Raw genomic sequence first — 15,649 nt, 5'->3', positions numbered from 1 at the left:
CATTTCCCTCTCAGAATATTTAAACTTTGTACACAGTCACCTAATTGAAAGGAATCCAGGACAATGTGGAGAGGGCAGGTGTAGATGCTTTGACTGGCATCCCCTCCACTTAATCCCAGGCTATAGTCAGGACCAATCACTAGTCATGTGATTCACTTAATATATCTATCTATCATTTTTCCTCTTAATTTCTCAGGCTATAGTCAGGACCAATCACTAGTCATGTGATTCACTTCATATATCTATCTGTCATTTTGGAGAAATGGAAACGATGGAACTCTGAAGGATTAACTACATATCTAGTTATCCAAAAGAATCATTTATAATGAAAGAAGAATATTTCAATCAAAAGATTATTTAAAATGGTAAAGACTCATTTCTCTACTAATAGAGCTCTGTGATGGCTCATAAAAGAGATCGGCTCAGCTCTTAAGGAAAGAAAATTTTCTTTTTCTGTATATATCTGAGTTCATTTCAGTAAACTGCAATCCCACTACAATTTTTGAATCCATATTTTAAATGTTCAGTGAAGAGTCACAAATACATTTTGCAAAAATAAGCCTGCCTATACCTTATGCTATTCAAGATTTTATAATTCATTAAACCAAAACTGTGTTATAATTGTGCAACATAAAGATTAAAGTTATGTCTTTAGTTAAATATATGTGCTCCATATTACTGAAATAAGGAATGAAAGGTTGAGGACATTTATAGATCTGAGGAATATAAACAGGCTATTAAGAACAGAATATTGGGGCGCCTGGGTGGCGCAGTTGGTTAAGCGTCCGACTTCAGCCAGGTCACGATCTCGCGGTCCGTGAGTTCGAGCCCCGCGTCAGGCTCTGGGCTGATGGCTCAGAGCCTGGAGCCTGTGTCCGATTCTGTGTCTCCTTCTCTCTCTGCCCCTCCCCCGTTCATGCTCTGTCTCTCTCTGTCCCAAAAATAAATAAACGTTGAAAAAAAAATTTTTTTTTTAAAAAGAACAGAATATTAACATGGAAATAAAGAATCCCTGTCTCTTCTGATGAAGTGAGGGAAATATCTAGAAGGATATAACAGCCTGTAACATAGAAATAAAAGTACTGAAAATGACTTCTTGTAAACCACTAAATAGTTTTCAAGCTCTTTGAGACTTGCCTTTTACTTCTTGTATATGTTAAAATAGTAGACAGCTTTCTGTTCCATTGGAAAAATATGAAGACTGCCATGCAAACTGCTGAAAACTCTTTCTTTTTAAATATCTTTCTCTTTGTCTTCCCTGCCTTTTACCTAATTTGTGGACCCTCATTCTCTTTCTCTGTTGCCGTTTTAAGTTTGTGTGGGAACAGGATAAAATATGTAGGGTAACTGGTATAACATGTACATTTAATCTCATTGTAAACTCACTTAAATTCTAAATGCCTAATGCCTTCTATTCCTATTTTTGTTGTTATTGATTGTTAATGAAAGGGTGATGGGTTTCAGGGATCCCTAAACAGTTGTACCCTATTGTTTGAAGAAAACTAAGTACATAAGTAGGGAAGATACTTGACTGGCTTTAAAAAGGATATTTAAATTTCAGATTATGAGGGAAATGAAAGCATTATCCTAAAGTGAACAAAATTTCACTGGCCCCCAAATGTCTAAGTGTTCCCTCTTCCCTCTGTGGGTTTCCCTGTGCTGCCTCCTCTTGCTTCCCTGTGTACTCAGAACTTGAATTATGGGGAATGTTACTAGGAATGCTATGAATTTCTTTACCATTATATAGTTCTTAGGAAGCATTGCATTTCAGATTCTCTAGATTCAGATTCTGTAAAGAAGAAAAGAACAATCAACAAAACTGCTGAACTTAAAAGAAAAAAAATGCTAATTAGTAAAGAGTTGTAAATGGGTTTGTTTACTTTAGGACCCTTGATTTCTTCCTGTTGTTCTTGAGTTTTCCCACTCTGATTTCTACATCCATCATATTTCATTTCTCTGAAATCAGCTTATGCGCTTAATGGTCCAGACTGGGCAATCAATGTTGATTGAAATCAACTTTCAAATTGATGCAAGAGGTCCACTGCTGCTCTAAGAACCAGCTGTGTAAATCTAAGAGAAAGAGAGCTGTCAGCTTTTTCCTTATGTATTTTTACATTTTCTTAAGCATACTGCTATTATAATGACCAAGTAAGCACTTATATCTAGAAAAGAAATCGTTGTTGTAAACACCAAAGGTTATACCTTCAAATCCCTCCACTCTTACATGATGTTAGACAAAAATAAAAATTACTGCTGGCTTGTTAGCAACCACTTAGAAACTATTTGATTTCTTGGATACAAGGATAGGGTGCATGTTGCTGTGGTGCTTATTGAGAATATGCTATTTCCAAGGTATACTCATGGAAAGAGTGCCTTTTGTGTTGCTATGGAAGAAGGGCCCTATTTTCAAAGTCATCCAACCTAGGGTACTTCTAATTACAACTTGATGTTGGTTTTACAGAGAGAAGGCTCACAGCAGGGCAAGGCGAGATTGTTTCATTTCTCTCCCAATGGGATATCTATGTTTGGCCTTCAGAATTGAAACCAGGGAGGCTGCATTATATGCTTTCACTTGGTTGCCCTGGGGTGAATATAAGACATCATCTTTTTCTGTGAGAGATTTTTATTTGCTCTGTGTGATTTCTTCTCCTTTACCTTGGCCTCCATGAAATCCCTCACTTTTTGCTACCCAAAACAGGTGACAAATCTCTTATTAAAATATAATCATTATTTGCCTCTGTAGTTTTAGTTCAATTTTTTAAAACATTGTTTTGGCTTTATGTCATACATTTTTTAATAGACTTTGTATTTTAGGGCAGTTTTAAGTTCATAGCAAAATTGAGCGGAAGGTGTAGAGATTTCCCATTGTCCTGGTTGTCCACATAGATGCAGGCTCTCCCACTGTCAAAATCCCCCACCAGAACAGTACCCTTGTTACATCTTATCAACCCATACTGGCATATCACCATCACCCAAAATCCATAGTTTACATTAGAGTTCTCTCCTGGTGTTGTATCTCTATGAGTTTTGATAAATGTATAATGACAAGTACCCAACATTATAATATTGTACAGAGTAGTTCCACTGCATAAAAATGTTTTATGCTCCACTAATTTATCCTTCTCTCCTCCCTAACACGTAGCAACCACTGATCCTTTTTCTTGTCTCAATAGTTTTGCCTTTTCCAAGATGTCATATATTTGGAGTCATACAGAAGGCTTTTCAGATTGCCTTCTTGAACTTGGTAATATGTATTTAATATTTACCCATGACCTTGCTCACATACCTCTTTATGCTGTTGCTGTCACAAATTACATCTTTATATATTACTTTCACATTATCATAGATTTATAACATTAGTTTATGTATTTATCATTTACATTATGTAGAAAATAAAGAAAACAGTTACAAACCAAAAACACAATAATACCAGACTTTATATTTATTATGTAGTTACATTTACCAGAGTTCTTTATTTCTTTATATGGCTTCAAATTAGTCTATTATCCTTTCGTTTAAGTCTGAAGGACAAACTTTAGCATTTCTTGTAGGACAGGTCTACTTGCAAGGAATTCCTTCAGCTTTTTTTTTTTTTTCTTTAATCTGGATGTCTTAATTTCATCTTCATTTTTGAAGGATAGTTTGGCATCATACAGAATTCTTGACAGTTCTTTTTCCTACTTTTCTTTCAACACTTTAAGCATTCCATCCCACTCCTTTCTAGCCTCCATGGCTTCTGATGAGAAATCTGCAATTAATCTTATTAAGGATTCCACCCACCCCCCACGCCCCATCCCCCACCCCGGTACATGATGAGTCACTGTTCTCACACTGCTTCTTCTTTTGTCCTTGACCGTCAATAATTTGATTATAATGTACCTTGGCATGGATCTCTTTGTATTTATCCTTTTTGGATTTCATTTAGCTTCCTGAAAGAATAGATACATGTCTTTGATCATATCTTAGTCATTTCTTGGAATATTCGTTCTACCCTACTCTTTCTCTTCTTTCCTTCGGGGATTGTGATTATGCTACTCTTGGTTTACTAACAGTATCTCACAAGTCTTTATTCATCATTTTTATATTTTCTTTCTGTTCCCAAGGCCAGATAATTTCAATTCACCATCATCAAGTCACTGATTCTTTCTTCTGTCTGCTCAAATTGGCTATTGAAATCCTCTAGTAGTGAATTTCATTTGTCAAACTTTTAAGGCCCAGAAATTCTATTTGGTTTGCTTTCTCTTTATTGATGTTCTCTATTTGATCATACATTTTCCTTCCGGTTGCCTATACATCTTTATCTAGGATCTCCTTAGCTCTTTGAACATATTTAAGACATTGATTTAACGTTTTTGTATAATAATTCTGATCTATCTTCCTTCAGGGACAGTTTCTTCTGTATATGGGCCATGTATTCTTCATTCTTCGTTATTCATATTTTTTGTTTAAACTAGAAATTTGAGTATTTTGATATGGAGACTCTAGAAATCATATTCTCCTCTTCTTCAGTGTTTGTTTTGTTGTTTGCTGTAGGCTATGGCTGTTTCCTTGTTAAGTAATTTTCATAAAGAATTTTTTTAATGTTTATGTATTTATTTTTCAGAGACAGCACGTGCACAAGTGGGTGGGGGGCAGAGAGACACAGAATGTGAAGCAGGTTACAGGCTTTGAACTGTCAATGCAGAGCTTGATGTGGGGCTCGAACCCACAACTGTGAGATCATGACCTGAGCCAAAGTTGGATTCTCAACTGACTGAGCCACCCAAGTGTCCCAATTTCATAAAATATTTTTGTAAAGTCTGTATTCATTTCAATGCATGGTCTCTGAAGTATCTATTCCTTTAGCTTTGTGTTCAGCCTGTGTTTTCACAGATCTTTTCTTGTACTTGAAGAGCTGAGACAGAGAGGAAAAGAGAGAGAGAACACATACACAAAAAGTTTGACAGAGATTTCTTTGAATACCTATTGCAAAATAAATGAAAGCAAAGGTAAGAGTTTTTGCAGATTGGCTTTTTGTTGGGACACTCCTTCAACACTTAGCCATGCTCATTAAACTCTGCCTTAGAGGCATCTGCATGGCTCAGTAGGTTAACCATCCAACTTCTGCTCAGGTCATGATGTCATGGCCTGTGGGTTTGAGCCCCGTGTTGAGTCCTGTGCTGATAGCTCAGAGACTGGAGCCTGCTTCACATTCTGTGTCTCCCTCTCTTTCTGTCCCTTACCCACTCACACTCTGTCTCTCTCTCTCAAAAATAAATAGACATTAAAAAAATTTTAAGAGGGGCGCCTGGGTGGCGCAGTCGGTTAAGCGTCCGACTTCAGCCAGGTCACGATCTCGCGGTCCGTGAGTTCGAGCCCCGCGTCAGGCTCTGGGCTGATGGCTCAGAGCCTGGAGCCTGTTTCTGATTCTGTGTCTCCCTCTCTCTCTGCCCCTCCCCCGTTCATGCTCTGTCTCTCTCTGTCCCAAAAATAAATAAACGTTGAAAAAAAATTTTTTTAAGAAAATAAAATTCTGCCTTAGTCTTCATTTTCCACTTGCATCGAGACTAGAGATCAGCTAGAGGTGAATGCTTCGGTTCGTCTAAGGGCTTTCTGCACATGTGTCTTATTTTCGTCACAATAATTAAAGTAGCATTTTAACTGTGAAAGAACTTGAACTTTTTTTTTTGACAGATCTTGAAGTCTGACTTTCTCTATATTAAAATTTATACTGAACAACCCAAGCAGATTTTAAATTAGTAAATGCTAAAACATCAACCAGTTTCATGATAATTCATGATTTGTATTGGTGTAATAATTAAACATACACTAATTCAAGAGAGTTTGTGGATCAATAGAAGAATGTGTAACACTCTTCTGTGTATAGGACTTGAGACTCCAAAAGTTTTTACTACACACTATTTAAAAACTGTATGAACTGTGTTAGTTTATAAAGATATAAAGATTATATCTTTAATCAAATGTACAGAGTTGTACTCATTTTAGTTACATAGTAGTCAATATAACAAACATCATGTTAACAAAGAATATTTTAATACTATTTCTGGAGAAATTAATGGGTCTACATTCTCACCAATATAAACTCCATACACACAGAAATGTAGGCATATTAAATACACACATTATTCAAGTACATTGCCCCACAAACTAGTAACAATTCAAGTATTTGCTCATTTTCTTTACAATTATTTTACTATTTAAAAGTTACATGAATCGGGACACTTGAGTGGCTCAGTTGGTTGGGCATCTGACTTCAGCTCAGGTCATGATCTCACAGTCCGTGAGTTTGAACCCTGTGTAGGGATCTGTGCTGACAGCTCAGACCCTGGAGCCTGTTTCAGATTCAGTGTCTCCCTCTCTCTCTGCCCCTCCCCAATTCACGCTCTATCTCTGTCTCTCTCAAAAATACTCATTAAAAAGTTTTTTTAAAAGTTACATGAATCAAAATACCAAATCCCTGAATATCATAAATGCAAAAATGCCAAATAAGTTACTTTCAAATAAGTTAAACCTGATGATTTTGAAAAGGCAGATATATTCATAATAGAGAGCACTTGTATTGCAACATTTAAACACAGGTAAGAATCAGCTAGTTGGTTTCTGTATGTTTGGCACTAAGGCATACTTATATTATACATATATGTGCATGTGTGTGTGTGTGTGTGTGTGTGTGTATACTGCATATATACTGTATTTATACAGTATATATACAGTAAAACCTTGGTATGCGAGCATAATTCATTCCAGAAACATGCTTGTAATCCATAGCACTTGTATATCAAAGAGAATTTCAAGAACCATTGACTCAGTTGTGATCATGTGACATTCGTTGTCACATACTACTCAGATTGCAAGACATCGTTCATTTATCAAGTTAAATTTTCTTAGAAATGTTTGCTCATCTTGCAGAACAGTGACAGAACAAGTTACTCATAATCCAAGGTTTATGAATATATATATATACACACAGTATATAAACTCAGGAGTGTTGTACTGGCAACATTTTGTTAAGATCACCAAGAAGCATAATAGTGCAATCATAATGTGTAGAAAGAAAAAAGAAAGAAGTCAAAAAGCAGAGAGAAAATACCTCCAATGTTTCTGATTACTTTACATCTATCTGGAGGAAAGACTCATTCCTGCCCTTATATTCCAGAAAGTAGCTCTCTGCTAATCTAATAACTCTTGTGGTTTTGGTTTAAGCCAGCTTCACTATCTTCTCTAATAGTAACTAAAGGAGTCTTAATAAGACAAAATACTTTTCAAAGTAATAAATTATGACTGGCCCGGGAAACTCTTGTTTATCTGTGTGCTCTGTGATTTGACCCTTATGTTTCTAGGACACTCTGTTCTTTCAAAGTAGGGAAAATTCACCTACTTTGAATGATCAACACTGAGATAATCTCAAATTTATTTCAGAAACTAAAAAAGGTTATGATCTAAAATAAAATAATAGCAAGACAACATATATTTTGAGTAGCTATAGAATTGCTGATGTGGGCTCAAAGGCTATTTAGTTTTTGCCATCCAATTCAGTAATAAAATGATGAGCCAAGGGAAAAGGAAAGCGATGGAAATATACTCTGAGTGCATATTTGCTATTACTCTTTCACTGACTTTACCTCATTAGTAAATCAAGATGAGTACTGTATTAGCTCAGCATCTAAAGGATGCATTCCTGTATATAATGTTTCAATTGCAAATCTTCTTGAGTTTTCTATGTTATCCCATAGGGCTACAAGATGACCAAGTAACTGGCAGGAAATTTTATACTCCTGTTATTGATCATAGTATGAAAAGAAAACAATAAAGACATCAATAATACATGATACCTGATGACATCTTTATATCATGGCTAATAAAGATGATTTGGAATAGCCCATTGACATTTTCTATGCCCAGAACCCAGAGTAAATATATAATTTAATCATGCTATATGAGTTGAGGGCATTTTCTTTTTTGAAATTGTGACATTATTCATGTTGCTAAAGATAAGGCCTGCCCTAGCTTTCAGATTTTAAAGCTTAGTTATTAAATTTGGCTTCAAGGTGAAGTGTGGGGAGGTAAATGGGAGTGATTGAGAGACTGCAGATGACAGTTTGGGTCTCTGATTACAGAACTGAAAGAAATCAAAATGTGGAGCCAAAGAAATATGGCAGTTGCACTTTGCAGGTAGTGAACTTTAATTGTAACCCCCACTATTTGGTGAAGTGGTTTTACTTAATTATTCAACAAATAAGTAGTCACTGGCAAAAAAAAAAAAAACAGCTTTTTTGACATTTATTTGATGAGTTTTTTATTAAGAGATATTTAGTTTTGTTTGTCAGGTATTTATTACACACTTGGTACTTGTCCAATATAGATTTCTGTGGTGACAAGAAACTATAAATATACAATCTATATTAAAAAAAAATACTGGCCTGCTCTATGACAGTGAATTTTTGCCTAGTGACATTCTATTCTTAAAGTCATCATTAAATAAAAGAATATTTTACACTGTTTCTTAAAATAAAAGGATATTTAAAGAAAGGAAAGCATCACAGGTAGAGAATTCTCAAATTTATGAAATAAAAATTTACATATATTCTATAAAAGTTCAGCATATGTTTAATACTATGAAGGTTCATTTTCTTATTGTGTAGCATACCTTGATGCAATCAAAAGTATAATAATAAATAAACTACATGAATACAGTAGTAATAGTATTACTATTACTGTTAGTAATTAGTATTACTAATACTATAACTATTAATAGTAGTAATAGTTAATAAATAAACTACATGAATACTCACAGAAAAATGTGGCAAAACATAAACACTCTAGATTGTTTTGGAAAAGCAATCCATTGAGATAAGATGAGAGAGATGATGAACAAATGAGGGCAAAATAGCTTTGTTTTAGTCTGTTTGGCTTTAGGGAGAGCTGAATAATAGGGGAAGATATCCTTAATTTGTATACCACACTAGAGAAAACCAGTTCTTCCTCCATGTTTCTCATTTACTCTCACACTACTGGCATATTCACAACATTTCTGGTGCCAGGTGTGTGTCCCCCACCCCAAGAAGCCTGAAACAGCAGCTGGGTTTCCTACACTTCAACTTAATTCCAACAATACCTTGGAGATACTGTCAGATCACACAGGTTAAGGACTCAGTCCCACAAGCCTGCCCCCCACTTCAGATATCAATCACACATAGTAGGTCTCCAGATTGCCCACAACTTCTCTCCAAGTTGTCTATAAATCAGAGGTTCCCATGACATCCTTCTCCCTGGATTCAATTAATTGTTAGAATAGTTCACAAAACTCAGACAAACACTTACTTACATTTAACTAGTTTAGTAAAGGATATGATAAAGGATAAATGAAGAGCCAGATGAAGAGAGATACGTTTATGGAGGTCTCATAATGTAGACATAATTGATCATTAACTTCATTCCCAGCCCCTCACTCTCCTCCAGAAAAGTGAGGGTGATGGAAGTTGACTATTCTAACTTCTAATTATGTCTTGGTCTTCAAGGAGGGTAGCCCCACCCTGTAGCCCATATAGTTACCTCACTAGAACAGAAGATACTCCTAGTGCTCTTATCCCTCAGGAATTTGCAAGCCTTGTGGAGCTCTGTGTCAGAAAGGGGTGGGGGCAGAGACCCATATATTATAATTTTAAATATACTATTACGCACATGCTAATGTATGATGGTAGTGATGGAGAGGTCAAGTAATTTGGTATTTTATAGCTTACAGAAGAATGTAAGAATATTCTTCATTTACCTAAAATATGTTTTAACTTAGATTATCAACAAAAGCTTAGCAATTCTTAAAATTCTAATTCAATCTCACTTCTGTTTCCCTGACAGCTTGACCCACAGAGAGCTCCTTTTCCTTTTAATTGTTCCTATTACTATTTGATGATTATCATATACTGTCTTATGCTGGAAACACCCTTCATGTGGTGCCTGGGTGGTTCAGTTGGTTAAGCATCCAACTTTGGCTCAGGTCATGATCATGGTTTGTGAGTTCAAGCCCTGTGTTCGTCTCTCTGCTATCAGATCAGAACCTGCTTTGGATCCTCAATCCCCCTCTCTCTCTGCCCCTCCCTTGCTCGTTCTCTCTCAAAAATAACATTACAAAAAATGCCCTTCATTGTTTTTATTCTATTGTCCCTACTTAATACAATGTGATATATCACCTCTGTGTAATCACGTGGTTTCACATTTATACCACACCTTGTGCCTTATATCTTGCACATCAAATAGTAATTGCTTTATGAATACATAAAATGATTGATTTCCTTGTTTTGACTAGTGAAGTTATGACTAGACAGATGAGTTCTGAAGTCTCTTTCCTCTTTAGGTTTCTAAGTTAATATAACTTCACAGGAAATCATTTATAAATTTTGATGAATGCTATTTATTCTAATTTCCTAGAGAAGCATTTAACCTTGAAATTAGCCTGAATTGTACACAAATAAACTATGAATTTTACATTTATTGCCAGATTGAATGAATATCCTGGGGATCAATTTGTGAATTTACATATACTCTTTGCTTTGGACTTCTTCCTTTATATCTGCTATATCTTTTACATAAATTTAGAAATGCTTCATCACCAAAACAAAACAAAACAACACGTTTCACACAGCAACGCATAGTAAACCTTTAATAAACATTATTTTATTATTACAAAAAAAGGAAAGAAGGAAGAAAAATAAGAATAAGATAGGAAGGAAGTAAAGATTGAATGAAGGTTAGATGAAAGGAAAGAAGGAAAGGAGGAAGTATTAAAGAAAAAAATTATTCATGATACTTGTTAAAGATGATAAGGCAGACTTTATTTAGGGGAGCTATCAGGATAGGTGTAGGGACCAATGTAATGTGCCTTGCAGTGAGGGAGAGAGTTTGGGCTCAATACTGAATACAACAAGGAAAAGTAGGAATTTATAGCCAAAGAATAGGAGTGTGTGTGCAATGGATAGAAAATTAAGTAAGAGAAAATATCATAAGTAAGGGAGGGATTCTAGCTAAACAGACCCACAGGATTCTTACTGAAGACAGGCCATGGTGTTTGGATATCCCCTGGGGGATGTTGGAGGATAGGGAATCTGATCATATATCAAGGACTATTAGCTTTCCAGGGTGGAGAATTCTGGTTAAACTAAGTTAGCAGGAATTTTGCTAAAATTGGACAGTACAGAAGTGAACACAGAAGTCCAAAACTTGATGGATAGTTGTTAAAGAGCTCAGAAGAGCCTGATTAGAATTTGGTCAAGGAAGAAGGAAGGAAGACAGATATGATTATGAAGCTTCTTTACAAATGGCATCCATGAGGTGTATAATCTTCCCAGAAGCAACAAGCTGCTTAAAGAAAAAGAGAAAAGTCTAAATTGGGCAATTTTAAATTTGAGGATATTTGTAGAACCATGATTTTGTGAATTTTGTTCTGCTAGCAGAAATTCCCAATGAACTTGCACCTGCAAAACTGCATACTGCAAAACACATTCAGCATGTCATTCTGTGTGCACAAAAGATCAGGTTACACATTTAAGAGGTTTTAGGGTTTAAAGATATTATCATTAACATTATAAGTGTCTTGAAAAGCGTAAAATCGGACTTGGAATTCTGGGAGTTAGAAAAGTACTGTACATTGTATGTTGCTTTTCTTGATAGGCTTTCTATCGGTTATTTCTATCAGCATACATGCACTCCAAAATTGAAAAAAATTTCAGAAATTAATATTTCCCACCAGAATATATCTTCTTTTTCTTAATATTAGACACTTATCTCTAAAAACTACACTAAGGACATTTCTGTGATCCTGAGATCTGTATTCTATAATAGCTCAAATACTTCGGGAGCAGGGAGCTATTACATTGTTGATTCTTTGCCAAGTTTCTTGGAAATATTAGCATATATAAACCCTAGCCTTAGGATTATAAATGGATTATATCCTCTGTTGTTTGCACTTTTATTTAACTCCCCCCACTAATAGGTCACTTTTCAGGCAAATAGCACTAAACCCACTGTAGGCATTATAATATAGTTTTGCCTTTCTCAAAGCTTGTGAAACCGGCCCAGCTGGCCTGAATATTTATGGAATATTACAACACCCCTCAGGATTTTAAATCTATTTTTTTCCTGATTTTCAGTAGCTAATATAATTATTTTTTGCATAGCAGAGGAAGATTAATAACAGATGTGCAGAATATTTTAAATACAGTAGTATCCAATATGTTTTTGCATATATGTATTTCCTTTTTGGCATATTTTCAAAAGTTCTTCCTTTCCATTGCACTAAAATTGATATTTCTATCTGTGAGATATATGATGATCATATGGCATTGTGTTATTTTATCCATTGATTCCTAGTATAAGTACTGTCAAAACTTAGCATAAAAAAACAGTGGAAACTCTGCCTTCCTGGGGCGCAGATGGAAATGAATTTTTATTATAAGGAAACAGGAAGACAAACTTTGCCTTTGGATTTCTATGACCATGTATAATATATGGAATTAGTAGGCAATTTGCCTTTATTATAAATGATAGTATGCTGAGTCACTGCCAGAATGGAAAGTGGTAAATTTTTGTTGCTAAGTTTGTCTTTGGTAAGAGCTAATCAAACAGAATTATGCTCCCATAGAAAGATTTCTGTTGCCTTCCAGTTTAATGTATTTTTTAAGTTTTCAGAGATTTTTTTTAAAACTAAGTTTTTAGGCTGATAATTTCTTAAAAGCAACTATTAAGGAGGAGAATATGTGAGAACCATACATTCTGTCCCAGCTTGACTTTGTGCTCACTCACCCTCTCTTAAAATAACCTAAATAACACACACACACACACACACACACACACACACACACACACACACAGGCTGAGGATAAGGGAAAATCTTTGATGGTGTATTGCACCTGAATAGGTGTCATGAGCTGAATCATGTCCCCTCACAATTCATTTGCTGAGGTCCTAACCCCCAGTTACTCACAATGTGACCTGATTTGAAGATCTTTTCAGAGGTCATTAGAATCTAAGGCCTCTTGTGGGTTCCTGGGCATAATTCCAACATGGGGTGTGGGGTGGGTTATACTAATATATATATATATATATATATATATATATATATATATATATATATACAGATTTATTTTATTTCTGCTCTACTTATATGTATATTATATATTTAAAAAAAACAAGAGTTCATACAGATAACTCTAACTCTCATCTAGCCCCACATGGTTCATTCTAGGCTTACTCCAGTTCTTTCACCCTCTCTCTCTCTCCCCCCTCTCTTTCTGCCTCTTTCTCTCTCTAGCTTATTTCTCTAAGAGTAAGAAACCTGGCTGCCATTATCTACATTTTACTTATTGTTCCACCCTGGTATATACACACATTGGTTTCTAAATGTCAGTACACATTATATGGGAAACTAACCTACCAACTAGAGTACAATGTGATGTATAGTTCTTTTAGTCATTTTCCTTACAGTATCCAAGCAAAACTGTTACCCAAAAATTACTTAGGTGAAATACTTTTTAGTTGAATTTGTTTCATAGAGTCTGAATTCAATCCTGATAACAATTATTTATTTATTTATTCTTGAGAGAGAGAGAGAGAGAGAGAGAGAGAGCATGCACATACATGTGAGTGAGGGAGGGACAAAGGGACATGGAGAGAGACAGAATCCCAAGCAGGCTCCACATCTAGCACAGAGCCTGATGCAGGGCTTGATCACATGACCATGAGATCATAACCTGAGATGAAATCAAGAGTCAAACACTTAACTGACTGAGCCACCCAGGTGCCCCGATTAGAATTTTTAATCAAAAAAGTTTGGGTCATTCAGGTCTCACATTTCTTTTTCTTTTTTTTTAAGAAATTTTCTTTTCTTTTCTTTTCTTTTCTTTTCTTTTCTTTTCTTTTTTTCTTTCTTTCTTTCTTTCTTTCTTTCTTTCTTTCTTTCTTTCTTTAGAAGGGGGGAGAGAGAGAGACAGAGAGACAGAGAGAGAGAGAGAGAGAGAGAGAGAGAGAGAGAAGGAGCACAAACACAGGAGGGGCAGAGAGAGAGAGAGAGAAGGAGAGAGAATCCCAAGCAGATTCCATGTTGTCAGCACAAAGCTGGATGTGGGGCTCGAACTCACAAACCATGAGATCATGACCTGAGCTGAAATCAAGAGTCAAGCTTTTCACAGACTGAGCTACCCAGATGCCCACTCAGGTCTCACATTTCAATACTGAGGTATCTTATTAGAAACAACTCTGTGGAAGAATGGAATGCTTTATATAATGTAGTTGCATGGACAATAAGGAGATAACGCCCTATCATTCAGAATCCCAGGAAATACCATGTTATGTTGTTGTTTCAATATAGCCACCATACTGATCTGCATTGTATTGCAGATGGTTGTATTGTATTGCAATGGGTTAATGACTTAGGAAAAAATAAAGCCTGCGAGTAAGATCTGGGTTTCTCAGTTGTAAGGAAAATGCACAAACCATAGCATCTGTAGTGACAATAAATAGCTTTTAGCTTTAAAATAATAAACGGTCTGGTTGTTTACATAATTTGGTATAAAGACATTTTCTCATGAAATAAACACCTAAACAGAAACCAAAGTGTGGTATGAAGTATGTAACACACAAAATATTCATATGCAGATCAAAATGTTCTAGTCTCTCTGGCAATTAGGTTGGTTCTGGCCAATAGATCTGGCCAATAGACTACAAGAGGAAGTGACTTGCGTCAACTAAAAACTAATATGCATCTTCTATTCCTACCTTCTCTGCCAATTACATTCAAGTTACAAGAAAAAGAAAGGCTATCTGAATTGCTTTAGACTTGATAAAAGTAAGAAATAAGCCTTTATTAATGCGGTTAGAAAAGCTAGTGTAATTCTACTATAAAAGATAATTGTGTGTTTCATTCCAGAATCATTCAAACAATTGCTTCAAATATTTTCATGGTTTGCTTATGGTATACAATGTGTTATCCCAGCCTGTTGTGTTGTCCAAGTGGATGATCAGTTAGTGATGTGTATGAGAACATTCTTTTTTTTAATGTTTATCCATTTTGAGAGAGAGGGAGCACAAGTGAGTGAGAGGCAGAGAGGGAGAGAGACAGAAGATTCAAAGAGTGCTCTGTCCTGACAGCAGCAATTCAGGGCTCAAACTCACGAATTGTGAGATCATGACTTGAGCCGAACTCGGACGCTTAACCCACTGAGCCATTCAGGCGCCCCTATATGAGAACATTCTTAAATGCCTCCTACTAACTGCCACTGGATTATGACATCTTTTTCAGTATTCCCTGTTCAGTTAAGTCTTGTGTCTCCAAAACTAGAGAGGTAGTTGTGTAACTGAAAGTCTTTAGACAGGCATTGGAGAGTGACAAATTTGACCTTGTGCTCTACACCAGCAATTACTTTTGATGTGTCTTTCGCCAAAGATTTAATCTTACTTGACAGTGCTTTTGAGGATTACAGGTAATAGATTTATAAAATTGCTGTCAGAGGGCAGGCACTCTGACCTCATAATTATTTTTTTATTATTATTTATTCTTGTTCTTATTCTTACTTTCATTCCTATATCTCACTTAGGATAAAACAGGAGGCTAGTATTTTCTCAGCACCAACTCATTCACTTTAGGCTGGGAGTTAACTTA

General features: G+C 35.6%; 1 long non-coding RNA gene across 1 annotated transcript in view; it reads right to left on the bottom strand.

Annotated features, from left to right (window-relative positions):
• Nucleotides 1-984: 984 nt before the first annotated feature.
• LOC123608945 overlaps nt 985-15,649 on the bottom strand; it is a 108,194-nt gene continuing 93,529 nt past the window's right edge. The window contains exons 6-7 of the long non-coding RNA XR_006717531.1: nt 1,881-2,070; nt 985-1,789 (exon numbers count right to left, since the gene is read on the bottom strand). This is a non-coding gene — a long non-coding RNA (uncharacterized LOC123608945). The remainder of the gene's footprint in view (nt 1,790-1,880; nt 2,071-15,649) is intronic.

The sequence above is a fragment of the Leopardus geoffroyi genome, chromosome A1 (genome assembly GCF_018350155.1).
Source record: "Leopardus geoffroyi isolate Oge1 chromosome A1, O.geoffroyi_Oge1_pat1.0, whole genome shotgun sequence".
NCBI lineage: Eukaryota > Metazoa > Chordata > Mammalia > Carnivora > Felidae > Leopardus > Leopardus geoffroyi.
Note: the sequence above shows the minus strand (reverse complement) of the source record. Positions and strands in the feature narration are given on the sequence as shown.